The sequence below is a fragment of the Gymnogyps californianus genome, chromosome 1 (genome assembly GCF_018139145.2).
Source record: "Gymnogyps californianus isolate 813 chromosome 1, ASM1813914v2, whole genome shotgun sequence".
Taxonomy (NCBI): Eukaryota; Metazoa; Chordata; class Aves; order Accipitriformes; family Cathartidae; genus Gymnogyps; species Gymnogyps californianus.
In genome coordinates, this window is record NC_059471.1 from 556,664 (window position 1) to 573,679 (window position 17,016).

Genomic DNA, 17,016 nt, shown 5'->3' on the forward strand with positions numbered 1-17,016 from the left:
TTCAATGCTGCTGGAAGGTTTTGTGCTGCAGCGTGCCGGCTCTTTGCCGCAGCTGAACCAGCGCGCTCACATCCACGGAGCACAGGGGTGCAGGCACAGCGGAGGCCATTCCTAACGAACACCGAGGATACGGGTAAGCCACGTAACTTCGGAAGAACAAGTGACAATCCGCGTCACATCAGGACGGGAGGGCCCTGCATACGCTTCTGCGAATTGCCTGGATGCCCACCCCTGTCCCCTCTGGCGCCTGGATGGTGACAAAAGTGCGGACAGGGGCGAAATGCTCCTCCCAGGTCATCACAAGCAGCACGCTGTGTTCACAGTGAAAATGTTTGCCTAATGCTGCACCAAACATGCTGGGTAAACACAGCCTGGGAATCCTTTTTGAATGCCACAGAGAAAGGCTGCTAATGGATCGCCCACACCTGGGACAAAATATACGTTTTATCGGAAGAAAAGCAGCAGCAAAGGGCTCACGTTGCTCAGATAACACAGCCCAGGTGGCTGTTTCTGTCGGAAATACTGGGAAGAGGAAGATGGGCATCAGAAATGATCCACTTGCTGATCCTGTCCCACTTCATGGCCAGGCATTGCCACCGCCAGAGACACAAGGAAGCCAAGGAGGATTCGGCTGAAAAATGGAGCTGTGTTCAGAGAGGTGCTGCACATTGCCCACGACAATGAAATGCAGCCAGGCAATTTGTTCAAGTGTAAACCTGACAGAGAAAACGAAGGGCTGAAAACAGCAAAGCCCAAAGCAGCATAAGCCCAAAGGCTTGGACCGAGCAGCTCCCGAGCAGCGACTGAGCCGTCTTGCACAGACCTCAGAATTCAGTGGCAACACCAATGAAGCTGCTCAGCATTGGCGCCGGCACAAAAATGGGACATTTAGCCTCTCTCAGGGAAGAGAGAGGAACAGAGGCTTTGCGGGAAGCCTCTCTCGCCCCTGGGCAGGCACGTCACTGAGACAGGGAAATAAGGGGAGAAGGGCACTGGGAGGGCCAAGCCAGCCTGATGGTGGGGTTTGTGCTGCATTTAACTAACTAACTAACTAACTAACTAACTAACTGCTTTGTGCCGGAGCAGCAGGACAACCTTTTTGCCGTGAGCCGCAGTGAAGCAGTGTGAGGGCAGCATGAGCGAGAGACGACCTCCACAACGGACGCGCGGGACCTGCAGAGCACAGCAGCAAGAGCTTCACCCCGGCAGCGGCTGCGGGCAGCCCGCAGAGAGGAGCCGCCCCAGCACGTGGACCGGGCGCTGCACGCCGGGGACCCTGCGGCATCCAGCATCACGGGCCGTGCTCCCCCCGTGCCCGGGCCGGTTGGGGGGCAGGCTGCCACGAGGACTTTTCTGTCCATTTTACGTTTGCTTTGCATGCCGTCTGACCAGTGGCTTCTCCAGGGCCAAGGACTCCCCAGGCTGTGCTGGTGCCATGTCCAGGGCGTGGGGGGTCCTGCTGGGGAAATCCTCTCCCCAAAATCACCAGCACAGCCCTGGCCCCGGCTCCGCGGGAAGGCACAGCAGGCATGACACCAGCACGGCAGCACTTCAGACCCCTACAAAAACAGGGGTTTGGGAGAGGCATCACGTGTTCTTGTTTGGAGTGCATTCAATCAAGAATAGGTTTCACTTTCTTTTATTAAGAATTACTTTTCTGACCAAAACATAAAAAATACTTTAGACTTAGTAAGGACAAAACATGTATCCTAAGATAGGAAGTAATTAGTATTAACAGCATCAATATCACTGCTGAGCAAAGTGAGCCTCAGCAAAGCTTGAGTTCAATAAAAGCACACAGGCACTGACACCTTCAAAAGCAACAGGGATTTACCAGCCTTTTAGATGAAACCAGCAGCTGAAATCTCCAGCCACGGCTCATTGTCTTTTGCAGACTGATCCTCCTTGTTCTTTGTTATGATATCTGGCAGCACAAAGGTTTGAATCCATTTATATGGACAAAGCATTCCTTCCACACAGTTAATTTTAGCAACCCGTTTCCCATTGTCATTGCCCAAACTGATTCCAGTGAAATGACAAAAACATCCCTTCGCAATGAGGGTGTCACGTTCTGGCGTCCTTCTCTTGTCCAGAGGGCTGGGCGAGTGCCACGCTCGCGCTCCGCACTGGCAACCTTGCCCACGCTGTTCACTGCAGGCTCAGCCTAGCATCCTCCGAAGCATGGATGGTCCAACACGATCCGGCAGTTCGTTCGGCCACTGCTTCCCAACTCAAGGGTTTGTGAAGTGCTTCCTGGGGAATGACAGGACAGGCACAGAGAAGCTGCCCCCAAGACAGAGGGAAATCCTGTGAAAAAGCAGTGCATTTCCCTATCACAGGAGACTGAGTCAGTCGTGCTATGCAGGGGGACGCAGTCACAGAGCCAGGACCGCTTGGAACAGCAAGGGCTGGGGATAGAAAATGCGCCAGCAGGACGGGCTGGAGGGTAGGAGAGGTGCTCACTCCTTCGCTGTGCAGACCCGGAGGGCTGCGGCTCATGTTTCTCTGCGGTCGCTGCTTGCTGGGATTGTCCTTCTCTGACCCCTGCCAGGAGCCTCATCCCTGCCTTGGAGACCCCTTAACGACGGGGATGATTTGCGTGGGTGATCCTCGGCCTCGGCGCCCCGCAGAGCCCAGACACGAGGGCCACGGGCTGCGCCGCCTGGAGACTGCGCACATCACTGTTTCACCAATCTGTTCGGTTTTCACTCCATTAGTGACGGGGTTTAGCACAGGGGAACAGCCGCATCGACATCGTCCAGGAGAGCGCACGTGTGGTGGGGATGCTGTGGCCACCAAACAGGTGGGTGAAGAAGGAGAAAACGCCGGCGTTCCTACAACGTGGAGAGCATCGAAATGATTCCACGGTGGGAGCGCCACTGCTGATCGCCCGGAGACGGGGACCTGGGGGGGCTGGAAGACCCTGAGAATCAGGCTGCAAGAGACGGCGATAATCCCCACTGGCAGCAGGGCAACTGTTCGACCACCCATGACGTTGACTTCTCTGCTCGCACGGGCCAGCCCAGCAACACCCAACGCTCGCAGCAGGAATGAGGGACAATGCGGCTTCTGCAGCATGGCAGCCGCCTCTGAAGCAGAAAAATGAAGGGGAGGACGATGCAGAGGCTGCTGGCAAAGCTGCCAGCTCTACCTCTGCGGGACTGAGTGGGTCAATAAAGTCGTGTATCTCTGGGGATTGCAGATGGTAACGTCCCAATCAAACGCCGTGGGCAGCAGAATCGCTGACTCGGCAACAAAGGTAAAATGAACAAGAAGCACCTGAGCAAGGCAGGCACCGAAAGAAACATGCCTCACCCTGAGCCAGAAAACAGCTAACGTCCTGGGCGCTGTGGAGGTCGATAACAGCAACTCTGCTACTCCTAACACAGAAAGAAAAAGAGACAACGGCTTGGGGAGGCTTTGCTATCTTGACAGAATAAAGAACAAGATGAAGCTGCCTAGAAGTGCAATAATATACACGGAAAAGAAGAGAAGTCCAGAGGTGAGACCTCTCCATGCCTGGGAGTCCAACAAGGATGAACGTTCCTGGTCTGAAGCCAGTGTGATTGACAGCTGCCATAGGGGTCTTTGATCTTCTATTTAAAAACACCTAAAAAATAAAGTACAGCATAAGAAAAACCACAAATCCCAGCAGAGCTCAGCAGCACTCACTGGGGGTGAGCTCCTCTCTGCTGGACCCAACACAAGTTTTGGCATTCAAACCAGAAGCCCATCACGATGTGAAGCGTCAAGAGAGACTGTGCAGAGCTGGACCCTGGACTGATTTCATACGGCAGCTTTTCTGCCCCTCGGTCCTCACGTTGATGAGGGACAGGGAAGCTGGAAGCTGCTGAATCCATTCCAGGTCACCGGTTTCTGGTGGAGAAAAACAGAAACCTGAGGGTTAGTCTTTCTGTTTGCCCAAGGGGATTAACTCCAGGAGAAGTGACGTTGGTGAGGAGTTGGGCTGCACGGGCAGCCCTCAGCAGGGCTTCTCCGGCCCCGAAGATGAGAGTTAGCTGGCACCGAGGGCTCCCGAGGGCTGCTGGCAGGAGCTGCAGGCAGGGGAGCACCCAACCACCCCCGTCCCAAAGCATCACCTGGGACCAAACCCGGCCGGGATACCGGGAGCAGAGGAGAAGCAACCAGGTTTGATCCTCCAGGAGAGGAAGGAGCAGATGCCTCTGGGCTTCCTGTGATCCCAGAAAGGGAGGAGACACAGCGATGCTTGCACAGGCACTTAGATTAGGCAAGAGGAAAGAGGGGGAGGAAATTCAGCGACAGCCCAGCCTGCAGCGTGGATGTCGGCGCTGCAGCAGCGAAGTTCAGAGCAACGCACACAAATGGGAAGGGGGCGTTTAAGCCTGCCCTTAGGCAGAGCCTGCATGGGCGCAGGTGACCCAGCTCATGGAGCGGAGATCGTCCCCTGTTCAAGCCCGGCTGATGAAATCCAGTGCTTCGCCACAGTCAAAATCTCCCAGAGCTCCCTGTGCTTCCACGTCCCCAGCTCAGCAGGAGCTGGAGACCTCTGGCTCCAGGGCAGGGGGTCCATCCTGCTGAGCTGGGGGCTGAAATCACGGCTCACCACTGCCAGTCCCCTTCCAGACCGGGCTGGGAGCGAGCCTCGGGACCAGCTCACCGAGGGGGACATTTTCACCTGGCTGTATCCACCCCTCAGCCATGCCCTTCATCCCCTGAAAGCTGCAATTAGCCGAGCCCGATGCAGGATATGCCACGTCCACCTCAGGAGCTGGCACCTGCCTAAAACATGCACCTGCATCTTCCTGTTGTGAGAACACGCGGGATGAGGTCTCTGTCCTGGTGCTGCATCTGCCACTTCCACCAGACCCCAGCACTCACCCCCTGTTCTGCTACAGAGCACGGCAGCATCCCCATTGCCTCATGGATTCACAGCCCCCCGGTTTTGGGGGAGATGGCTCAGAGTCCGTCGTGCCGTGGCAATAAGGAGCAGCCCTGGAGCCAAGGGCTGAACAAGGGGACTCACCAGCCCTCGCCTGGACCAGGAACGAGCAGCTGCTGTGGGTGATCGTGGTGGAAGATTTGCAGTGGCGATGTCTTAGACCTCAGCACATTGACGCTGCCAGTCCCAGGAGGACGCTCAGGGCCAAGGGGAGCCGCAGGGCTCTGGTCTTCCAGTGCTTCCAGATTCAGGCGATTAAACGCAAACCTGCCAATTAACAATATAGGTGATGGAAGCAAATCTGTTTGCAAATCCAAGTGAGCCGGGGAGAGTGCAGAGAGGAGAAAACCAGTACAAACTACTAGTAGTATAAATACTACTACTGGAGTAGTAACTGCTTGCTGTGCGGAGGAAAGGCTGCATCCTGCAGGCGGGAGCTGGCAGAATTTAGCGGGTCAGACAGAGCACAGCAGAAATGAGGCATTTTGCTTTGCTTTCATCACATCAGAAATAGCTGCTTGTCTTGGAGCTGTAGCTGTCCTACTCCATCCATCACTCATAACAGCCGAGGCAGCCCATCCGGGGCGAGGTGGGAGGGTCATCAAACCCTGTGAACTTCTTACAAATCTAATGCCATCTGGTATTTTTCATTATGCGGTGATCATGGTTACATTAATATGCAAGATGTAGGAGTGTTTAGACCTTGTGACTGCTGAGAAAAATACTTTTTCTTTGCCCTCCCGTTTTTGGTCTCAAGCATGTATTTGGCTTGCATTTTAAGCTGTGTTTTCCTTTTTGCCAGCATTTTCTGGGATGCAGATTTTTTGGTTCCCGGCTCACGCAGAGCCTCTCCCTCCCTCAACCCGACTGACCGGTCCCTCTTGCTTTGGCAGATCCCCACCCGACCTCTCTGTGCTGCACAAAGCAGAGGGTTCGTCGCGACACTTCATGGGGGAACAGAGCGAAGTGGAAGCAGCGCCCAGGTGCCGCAGTGGGGTAGGACGACGAGCTGCGGACCCGTGCGGCCGCCATGCAGCAAGGTGGCTGCAGAGCCATGTGAAGGTGAGCCCTCATCCAGACGGGTGTCAGGATGGACGCCCAGAGACCGGGCTCTCCCTCTCCCGGGCATGGTGCCCGCCTGCAGCATAATTCAAGGGGAGAAGCACCACTGCTTCAAGAAGTAGAGCCTTTATCTGCCCAGCTCCTGCGCCAACAGCAACACCAAAGCTCCACCACTGCGGCCAGCTGCCGTCACACCTCCTGGGTGGGCAGAGCTTGATGGACCATCCTTCCCCGACACACCACAAACCAGCAAGAACCTGTATGGAGTTTGGACTCTGGAGTGAAATCAAGCCTCGGGCATACACAATGACCTAGATGTAGTCCCAAAGTTAATATCTTGCTCTTGGTCCTCAACAACCCTCTTAAAAAATCGCCCTGCTGCTAATGGGCTGACTTCAGTAGACCCGTCATATCTACCAATACGCTCACAACCTACTTGACTGCGTCCCAAAAAAAGGAGCCAACCCCTCCCCTCCCAGCAGACACCACAGATGGGACTGGGAGCTGAGTCACTCATTTTGGTTACATGAGCCAAACCAGCGTCTCCCAGACTCTCCCAGAGCACAGGCCAACGTGCGAGAGCACAACACGCCACGACCTGGGGTGACGGTGGGGGCTGAACGCCGCAGTGACAGCAGGAGGGGACCGCCGAGGGCAGAGGAACAGCCCTACCTGCACCGCTGTGCTTTGCACGTGCGCGGGGGACGGGGATGCTTCAGGAACCTGAGCGAGGCAGGTCCCTCTCCCACCAGAGGGGTGTCCCATCGCTTCAGCACCTGCCAGCGGTCACCACTCGGTGGGTGCGTCTCCATGGGGGTGCCACCAGCATCCAGTCCCAGCTGTTGGGATACACTAATGCATACCATCTCCAGCGTTCACTTGGGAGAGTTGGGAGCATCCAAGGACTTCGCTGCTGAGGAACCAGATCTTCTGCCCTGTGGGTTCATGACCATTGGCAGCTTCCCTGGAACGGACGCGGCTTGAATTAATTCACAGATTAAATGGAGAAAAGACTTTTCAGTCCCCCAGCTGCTCCTCCCCGTGCACCTCCAGGATGAGACATGATTCAGTCCAGCTTCTGGAAGAAAGGTACCCAGCCTCATATAAAGAGGGGTCCAGGTGACTGCCTCACCAGTGAGCTCTTGCCATACTCAGCGCCCCTGAAATCTGAAAGCACTGCCCTGAGGGGCTGTAAAGGTCTATACATGCGGCTGCAGCAAGACGAAGGCGAGGAAGAGAAAATCCCATGAGGAAAGTCTCATGGCATGCAGCCGCATGTGAAATGCTATCTCAGCTTGTGCTGAATTAACTACAGCAAATATTTTCACAGCACACATAAAATGGCAAAGAATTACATATAATTACATGCACATGACTCACACTAAAAGTGAAAGCCCTTCTTATCTGCCAGGCGCAGACGAAGGGCAGCACCTTCCCAGAAGTCGGATAAGCAGCAATTCCACCAGTGAAATCCTCTCAGCTCATTTCTGGAGGCCCCCGAGCTCCTGGCTGCTCCTTGCTGAAGGTGGGAGATCCCTGCCTGGTGTGGAAGACCACCCAGGTGAGGCAGGCAGGGACGGGGCGCCTGGGGCTGAACCAGAAGGTGCCCTGCGCCCTGGGCACTGCAGCAGCACCGAGGGGAAGGCGAACATGAGATCAGGGCGGCTTTGCCCCATTGCGAGAAGGAGAAACAGCCCCGGGGGTGCTGGAGGCGCAATAGGCTTGTGGCACAGATGGGGACGGAGACCCCTCGACGGGGCAGCAGTCAGGATGCTGGGGCTGACCTGGGGGCTTGCCGGGAGAACGGACATAAAACCTCTCGTCGGGTTTATGGGCAGGCGCTGACAGACCCCGGAGGAGCACGTATGGCATCCATAGGTTCGCCCTGCAGGGACCATGCTGGTTTTCCCTGTGCCGCTCTCGGGACAATGCTGTAGGTCCAGGCTGGGCTCCAGGCTCCCCATGCTCCCCGCTCACAGCAGCACTGGAGGCTTGTGGACTTTCCTGCCAAGGCTCATTTTTTAAAAAAATCCATCCTCATTTCTGCCTGAGCAAACCAGAAATCTCAGCTTGACGCTGGGCATATGCAGAGCCGCCAGTAAAGACAAGCAAGCCTTTTTTAATTATTACTTACAAGCTGAATATATTTGCTGCTTCCCGCTGTGCGACACAGCACCCCCCACAATGCCCGCTGAGTAGAGGTAATTTTCTGAGCACATCTGCATTTTGAGAAGATCCTTTCACGTGCCCTGGTCCTCAGAGTGGGAGAGCACTTGCTGGCAGTCCTGATAACATCCTCCCCAGCGCAGCAGAGGCCACAGTGGTGGGGCTGGTGAAATTAGAGCTGTAATTTTTTGTTTTAAGAGTGTTTCTCTTCCATGCCCTTTAAAAGCCCCAGCTACCTTCCCACTAGGTATCGTTTACCAGAACGTTTTGGCAACAGCTCCTCTTCGCAGATTTAGCGCCCAGCATCTCCAGTCCCCTGTGCCACCCTTGCACCTCCCTCCCAGCAGCCCCCGCCAGCCAGCTCAGCTCACCTCCCTTCTCCTGTCCCCACGCCTGGCTGTGCCCGAGGGTCCCAGGGTCCTGCCCACCCCGTTCAAGACCAAAATGCTCGTTTCTCTTGCAGGCCGTGCTGGCACATCCATTACTCTGTGTATGATCCTATAAGGACCCTGCGAAAGCATCAGTCCCTGCCCTCCCAAAGCAGGAGACGAACCGTCCACATGAGGCTGGAGATGTGCAAGCCGGATGGTGCAAGACAAACAGGCTGGCAAAATTATGGGAAAAAAGGGAGGGAGGGAGACTTCCACTGACCGTGGGGTCATGTCACACCAGGGGACAGGGTTGGAAATCGACGGCCCAGGCCAGCATGCAGCGACAGCCCAGCGACATAGCTGCTCTGAGCCCTGTCTGAACAGACATCCAGAAAGGTATGCAAAATTGCACTGGCCTGGGGAGCTGCATCGGTGCCTGGCAATGGCTTACAGGCTCGACCACTTTGTCTGCCTGGTGGGACTGCGCCTTGCAGACCCCTCACTTTGCCTTTGCCACCAAACCCAGCCTGTGGCCGCTCTGCTCGGGAGGGGGAGAGCACCAAATCCCACCAGCCCTGGGGGCTCCGACTGCAGCGCTGGCAGATCGGCAGCCTCAGAAACGACCTCTCCATCCGGCTGGGCTGCGCGCCTGTCGCAGGCGAACGACACCGTCCTGGCCACATTTCTCATGGGGACGTCCTGCAGTGAGATTTCTCCCTGTGGCATGGCAAATTCAAATCTCCCTGCGCCCCAATGCTGCTGGGCTCTGAGGTCTGAAATGCAGCACAAGAAGCAAGGGTCTCCTTCCCCGGCACTCGCCAATCTCTGCATAGCTTCTTAACTGCCTTTCACATGCTGTTATTTAATTTAAAATTTAATTCTAGCTGCAGGCTGGCTTTTTCTCCTCTTGCCTTTTGTAAACGCTGTGCTAAAACTCTAACTTAGAAAGTTATGAACTGCACACACATCCCGGTGGACTTGGTGGCCAGGCTTTGGTGACATCTGCATAGACCCATGGCGCAGCTCAGGCAGCGCACGCAGCAGTTCAGCCCCAGCTGCCTTCCCCAGGGGATTTCCAGCCCGGCACATAGGGTGCCCATAGCGGGGAGTGATGCCGGCACCGCTGGCACCTGTAGGAGACCCGTCCCTGCGGCAGCTCTGGCTGCAAAACGCCCTCTCCCCTCCTTAGTGCCGCTGCAGGTTCCAAACCGCCGCGACCGACACTTCCAGCAGCCCTGTACGTGCAGGCACTGCCAGGGCCATGCTTTAAATAAGCATTTTTAATAGCCGGGTCTTTTCATTAGTTAATTCATCATTTTAAAACTTGTTTATTCCAACACAACATTTACTTGTTTTTTGTTTCAAATGGCGTTTTTTCAGTTTGTTCTAAGAGTTAAAAATGTCACTGATTTTAGGGGCTTTTACTGTAATTATTTCTGGTGCTGGCTGTAAGCACCACTTGTTTTCATTTTCATTGGAACTTGTTTGCACTTCTTTAAAGAGCTTAATCACAGCACATTATTGTTCTGGGGTTTGTTTTTATTTTTGCATTTTGCATTTTATTCTGTTATCTGATTTTTCCCTCCCAACACTTACTGTTCTTTTTCTGCTTCATTATCCCTGCTAATTTACAGTCAGTCTGCGTAGCTGAGGGTGGCGCAGAGGAGGAACAGTCCTGGGGAACTGCAGAGGGATCCTGCAAAACAGCGAGCTCTGAAATTGCAGATGAAAGTCGATCCGCATCAATGTGGTGTGACGCACATGAGGCAGAACAGCCCCAAATTCAGGTGCGAAACCCAGCTCTACCCATCCAGCCTCGGGGTTTGCCCCCCCACCCCCGGGCTCCCCATCCTTTTGCACAGCTCCATGCCCTCCTCGTGCGGGTGTCCTCAGGGGGGGAAATGCAGGGTGCTGCGGCCGGGCGTGCCAGGGAGCGCAGAGGGCTGCGTGCGCCGCTGCCGGAGACGCCAGCATGTGCTGTCCCTGTTGGGACATGGGGTCAATCCTGCATCCTCAGGGAGGAGGCACCAGCCCCGCACCGGGATTCAGAGCTGCGAATGCTCGCACCAAGGCGTGGGGCAGGGTCCCACCCAGCAATGGGGTACCGAACCCCTCCTGCCCCACACAGGGTAAAGGCATGGTTTCCCAGGTGTGAGCTCCATCGATGGCTGGATGCGGCCCCCCGGACCAGTGGCACAGGGCTTGCACGGCACATCCCGTGAGGCAGACGGGACCCAGACCTGCAGCGCTCCTCTCCAGGGAGCCCAGGGATGCCGAGGCTCTACGGAGGGGCACGGGGTCGGGACACGAGGCAGCGAGCGGCAGCAGGGGAAATTTCCATGAGATACTGGGGAAAATATTTCCATCATGAGGGTGGTCAAGCAGTAACCCCTGCAATTAATGTAATCCCAGACCTGGGCTGGGCCCCGATAGGAAAGCGGCTCTTACCAGTGAGGCCAGCACAGCCTGGAAACCCGCAGAGGGCAAATTGTCGCTGACGCACACTGTGAACGAAGAGCCTGGAGCACGGGCTTGGGACCGTGGTCTCCACTGGCAACCCCGCACGTTGGTGCATGCATGGGCTGCAGCAGCTCAGGAAGCGCCCAGAGCTGGAAGCAGCCTGGGAGAAGCATCACGCATTTGCCGCGTTCATGCTCTTCCCTCGGGGTCCATGTCTGGCGGAGTACAGGGCTGGAAAGACCCTTGGCCTGAGCCAACGCGCTCCATCTTACGATCTGATAATAAGAAGTGGAGGAGTTCATGGGCACCTCTGTAAAGCTTGTCCCCATCCTGAAGCGGCATGTCGAGTCACTGCTCCCTGGCACGGTGGCAGCTGTGGGGTACAGGCAGGTGCCACCAGCAGCAATGCCTCTCCCACGTACGTGTCAGGGTGGCAGAGCCCAGCCGGGCTTATCAGGGCATCACCCTCCAAAGGGCAAGAGCTGCACCCGCAGCACCAGAGGCCCCAAGAGCTGCCGGCCCCAGCGCTGTGGTGGCTGCCCTGCAGCTCCAAGGGGGTGAGCTGTCCCCATGGCAGCTGCGGGACGGAGCTGGATGTTGTGAGCTGATGGAAAAACTCCTCTAGGACCTGACTCCGCGCTGTCTTGAGCTGTCCCCAAGAGATGATGGATATTGTCCCCAGGAGATGATGGATGTTGTCCCCTGTCTGCCTTAGGAAGCATTTAGCAATTCCATGATGGGACCTGAAGTGCTCTAATGCTGCAGGTTCCCAACCCATTCGGCCTCCATCCAACCTGGCAGCACCACACCAGCAGAAGGCAGAGCCTCGGTGGGTGCCCCCAGCTCCCTGTGAAGGACAGGGATGGGGACGCTGCCGGTGAGGATGTCCTGGCCCCGGTGCCAACACGCACACGCTCCCTCTCCTTGGTGGAGGGGATATGTGGTGGCTCCAGGACTTGTAATAACTCAATATTCTGCAAAGCTGAAAGTATCATAATTTACATGATGCTTGAAATTTCTTATAGCCAGTACAGATTTAATCATGCAATAATCAGGCTTTTAAGCTTCATATCCCAATAAGTGCTGAGGTTGTTACCCCCTAATTACTTCAGCAAATTTTAATTAGTCCAGAAGTATTACCTAAAATCCCTTCGCAGGGGAAGCCGTGTCCCCAGGGACAGACCTGGGACGATAAGGGTAGAGGGCGATCGCTCAGTCTTGCTGCAGACCCTGCGCAGCCGAAAGGCGACCTTCCCTGGTGGTGAGCCCTGCCCGAGCAGCTATCGCCCTGCGACAGCCCGTTCCGTCTGTCTGTCCGCACTGCTCTCCGGGGAAAGAAGGAAGGAGCACAGAAAATGCAATTCAAGGCTGCGGACAGAGAGCTTGGCAGTTCACAGGCTCCTTGGCGGCATTCGCTCTCTGTAGGATTTGCATCAAGAGCTGAATAATTAACCACAAAGATGGCTTGTTTTGCTGCCGTCTTTATGAGAACAGAAACTCCAGGTTGTGCTACCGTTGTCCAGACTCATCACCCGTGCTCTGCACGTGAACAGCGGCAGCCTCGTGAGATGGTTTCCATGTATAAATGACAAGAGCAGTGATGACGATCCCAATCACCGCTCGCGCCTGGACCCAGCTCTCGTGGTCCCCACCAGGGAGGAGGAGGAGGAGGAATCAGCCCAAGTAAGTCTAGAAACTTGCCAGTGCACCCTGAGTCACTGGGAGCCTTGACGAGCTCAGCAATGAGTTCACTCCGTGTCAGTGCCTCGACGCTTATTAGTTGTCTCATTTTAGGCATCTTGATAGGAAAATTTTGGCATAGGAAAACATACTTTGGGGGCAAATCCTGTATTAAAAAGTACACCTACTGATGTCAGTTGGACATTTCCACAATAAGTATCTGTATTCTGTTGCAGTTCATCCAGCCTTCCCCTTCCCTTTCCGTAACGTCAGGCCCCGTGGGCAGCGAGACCTGCCAACACATCCCACACATCCCCGAAGCGGCAGCACAGGTCTCTGCCCGCTGGGAAGTCACGCGAAGAACCCGGTGCCGTCTCCCCCGTTGCTAGGAACGGAGAGAAAGGAAGCCCGTGCAGACTTCAGATAAGCCGTAAAAGTACAAGGAGGGTCATGAGGGGGGAGCTTTACCCTGAAGTGTGGAGCAACACCAGCACTGGCAGAAGAAATGACTGCGGGTTTAGGAGCAAAAGCATGGAAACTGGGTGTCCTCGAGTGAAGGACTGGAAACGATCAAAAATAAAATAGAGTGTCGCTTAATAGAGGTGCAGAGAACGGAACCAAATCAGTGATATGTGTGCGTCAGCAGCGCTGCTATCAGGCTAAGAAACAAGATGAGAGCTGCAATGTCTGGCCTTAATTGAGAGCGCCGGTGTAATAAGTCTCCTAGAAACTCGACAAAAGAAAGACGGCCACAAGGACACCGATACCAAGAAATCGACAGAAAGAGGAAGGAGCCCGTGCTGGCAGCATAGCGCATCTCCATGTCTAGGAGGTCTTCAGATTAAATTGAGTTAGGAAATTAAATTCCTCAACAAATAATGAAATACACACAGGCTGATACTCAAACCTGAGGAGTTTAGTGCTAAATCTGCAGTAGCAGCTGCCCAGCCTGGGAGGGGCCGGGGGGCACCGGGCAGACCTCACACGGGGACAAGGCTGTAGGCACCCTTGGTGTCTCACGGAGCAGGTCTTCAGAAGTTCAAAACTGGAAATACAACCTGGATTTGGCCACCAGGAGCAGCTGGAGGGAAGAGCAAACCCAGCAGCGAATGTGAGGAGCTGGATTCTCCATCCCGGGAGAAGGAAATCCTCACCGGCAGTCTGGAGAGTACACAAGGACATGGTGCTGGAAGACTGTGGCCAAGGCATACCTCCAACTCAGACGGACAAAGGAAGGACAGAGGGGAGCCAGTCCAGCTAAACAGAGAGGTGGGATGGACAAAGATGCTGCAGGCACCTCCGAGAGAAGAAAATAGGTGCAAACTCTGGTGGGCAAATGCAAGGCAGGCTGAAAGTCACTTGGACAAGCAATTAACACAAGGGGGTCCAAACCAGCCTTGGACCCTTCTTCAAACACACCTAGAGCAGGGAGCACGGCAGAGAGCTCGCGGGACCAAGGGGTGGTCCCGGCCAAAGGGGGCCCTTGGAGCAGATGGGGCCTTTGAAGAGAAGATGGGTGAATTATTTGCATTTATCGCTGATAGATCATTGCTTCCCCAGGAGAAAACAGTGGAGTCCCCTGGCAGACCCTCCTTGGGCGGTGGGCTGCCTCCCACCATCACAGAGCACAGCCCAGCAGGAGCAGCTTCTCCAGCCCATCCGCCAGCCTGCGCCTGGCACGGAAAGGCTTGTTCCTATTCTCTGTTCTCTTCAAAAGTGCATCTACCAGCATCCTGGTGGATCTCACCAACTTTAAGAGGCCCTCAGGCAGCATCTTCATCATCGGTCTTCGTCATGACCTCATCTTGAGGGTCTTCATCACGACCCCCCGATGAAGGTGAAAGCCCCACGAGCGTGGCACCGTGATGTGAGATACACTCCCAGCCCCAGCGGCCGGACCGAAATGCAGGAGAAAAGCTCCAGGAGAGCACTGCCCAAATTCAACAGGTCCTCTCCTTCCGTCATGTTCACCGCTTACATCCGAATGAAGGGGAAGGCTCACCGGAACCCAGCACGCTCACTGCGTCAAATCTCGGTGTTGAATTCCACCCAACAGTGTCCAACTCATTCATGAGCCTCCGCCACTTATGCTCCTGTCATTTTTGCCTGGATATATGTTTTATTGTGTCATCCGCAAAATAGTTTCGTCACATCTGCTTTCTAATTAACGCCGTTCCACTACCAGCAATATTTTCTTGGTAAAAGGCAGGAACTGTATTTCATGAATTTAAACTGCCTGATAACATCATTTTGATCTTTTCTGCTGCTGTTTTTCAAAACTCATGCTTAGCCTGCTCTTTGAGGAAAGACATTGCAGCAGATGCCAGGAGAAGCCCACCCATCCCGCCTCACCATTGCAGAGGAGGTCAATATCACAAACGAATAATTCAATCAAAAACATCTGCAGCGTCTTTCAGGTGGAAGCTGTGCGCTGATAACCTCAGCAGAAGTGTATTTTTCATGACAAAAATGCATCTATCGTTGCGTCACCACAAGAAAGCATACTTTTAATAATCTATTAATTAATTCTTAATCTTTTTAAAGATTAAGTACATTGGTACATACCAATGGTACTACACATTTGGTACATAGTTCCTCCCAGAGAAGAGAAAAGAGCAAAACCATCATAGATCAATTACACAGACGGGAGGCTGAGTCAATCCAGCTGATGAAACTCCCAGTTTGTCACCCCAAAATCTGCACGGGCTTCTGGAAAGAGCCGGATGCTGCCAGCTCTGCTCAGAGACCATCCCATTTTCAAAGTCACTCTCACACATTGATTTCAGACCCAATACTGTTATGACTCCTTGTGTTTTAATGCTTCTTGCGTGAAATGGTTCCCGTGAATTTTCTCTGTTTCACAGGAAATTACAGGAAGGGGAGGAAATGTTACCTGGGCAGAAGCATCACTTGAAGTTTGGCCATTTCTTTGGAGCAGTACTGGTAAAGACGTTGTCTCTGGCGTATGTTTTCATTTATATTATTCAGCCTTCAAGTAAACCTCCCCAGATTGACACCAAATGAGAAATGAACACCCTGCATTCAAATTCTTCTGAAGTCAGGCATTTCCCCCATTCTCTTTCTGCCGACCTTGCAATCCCTGCCAGGACGACAAAATGTAAGCCAGAATCCTGCTTACCAAAAATTATGACTGACGACTCATGCTGATTTGGACTGTAGGCTCTGCATAAATACCAAGAGGATGCAGAAGAGGGAGCTCACACATTTGCAAATCAGAAGTAATTGCAGCAAGCCTGCAGAGCTGTCCTGGCACAACATGCCCACCGTGTCCGACTGGCTCCATCCCTCCCTGGGAATTCCTCCCCAAACCCCCGGGTATTCCTGTCCACCCCTTGCCAGGATGGGGCCAAGACAGCTCGGAGCAGCTGGATCTCACCAGCACCTCCGGCTCTGCAGACCCAGCCTTCTTCTGGTCAGCACTAACGCTCGTCTGAAATGAACTTCCAAACCACTGGAGATGCTTCCCGTGTTGGTTATGGTAACGGTCACCTCTGACGACTAAAGCAAGCGACGACAGCTCTCCATGCAGACTGTGGCCTTCTTCCCACATACCACGTCGGGGCTGGGGTTGGGGTTGACACCAGGCGCAGCAGAGCCCATCACAGTGGGGACACCAATGGGTGCTGGCCAGGAGAGCACTGACACAGGGACCAGCTCCGTGGCCAACGTCGTCTCCGGAGCAGCGGCCGGAGTTGGAGCACGGGTAGCCAGGATGAGACGGCGGGGTGGCACGGGTATGGGAGCTTTGCAGGGGACGTCCCGGGACGGCAGAGCCGGGACAGCAGCCGTGCCAGCCCCCGGTGCCCAGCAGCCGTGTGTGACCCCGTGCACAGCCCCGTGCAGGCCGGCTGCATCGCTGCCGCATGCTACTCCGGTACGAGTGGTGCTTTTCCCTCTCCTCTGAGATTCAGCTTTCCAAGTTCATCTGTGCGATCGTATCGCCCCTGAGACCACAGAAATCCTCCCGCCACCGTGAAATGCAGCGAAGGACCAGGAGGGTGGGAGGAGATGGGAAGGACCATGACATGACCTAGCAGGAGTCACCTCTGCTTTATGGCCGCCGTGCATATCTCAAAGTCTTTGAAATGCAGCCTTACTCAAATTGCTTGGGCTTGAGGTAGGGAGTGCTAGGAAAAGAGAAATAAGTCACTGGCTTGGTTTGGCAAAAGTGCCAGTCCCCAAGGCAGATGAGACAGTGCCCCACTGGTGGTTTGTGGCTCTGTATTTCTCTCAATCTCGGTTTTCAGTGTGTGTTTACATTTGGTGCATGGGGGAGGAGAGCCGGCAAAAGCACTCGGGCTGAGGTTAATAATTCAGCATCGTAGCAGGGGAGTT

At 54.6% G+C, this 17,016-nt stretch overlaps 1 pseudogene; it reads right to left on the bottom strand.

Moving 5' to 3' along the window:
• Window positions 1-2,529: 2,529 nt before the first annotated feature.
• On the bottom strand, window positions 2,530-3,517 carry LOC127026103 (olfactory receptor 52B2-like; annotated as a pseudogene).
• Window positions 3,518-17,016: the final 13,499 nt, after the last annotated feature.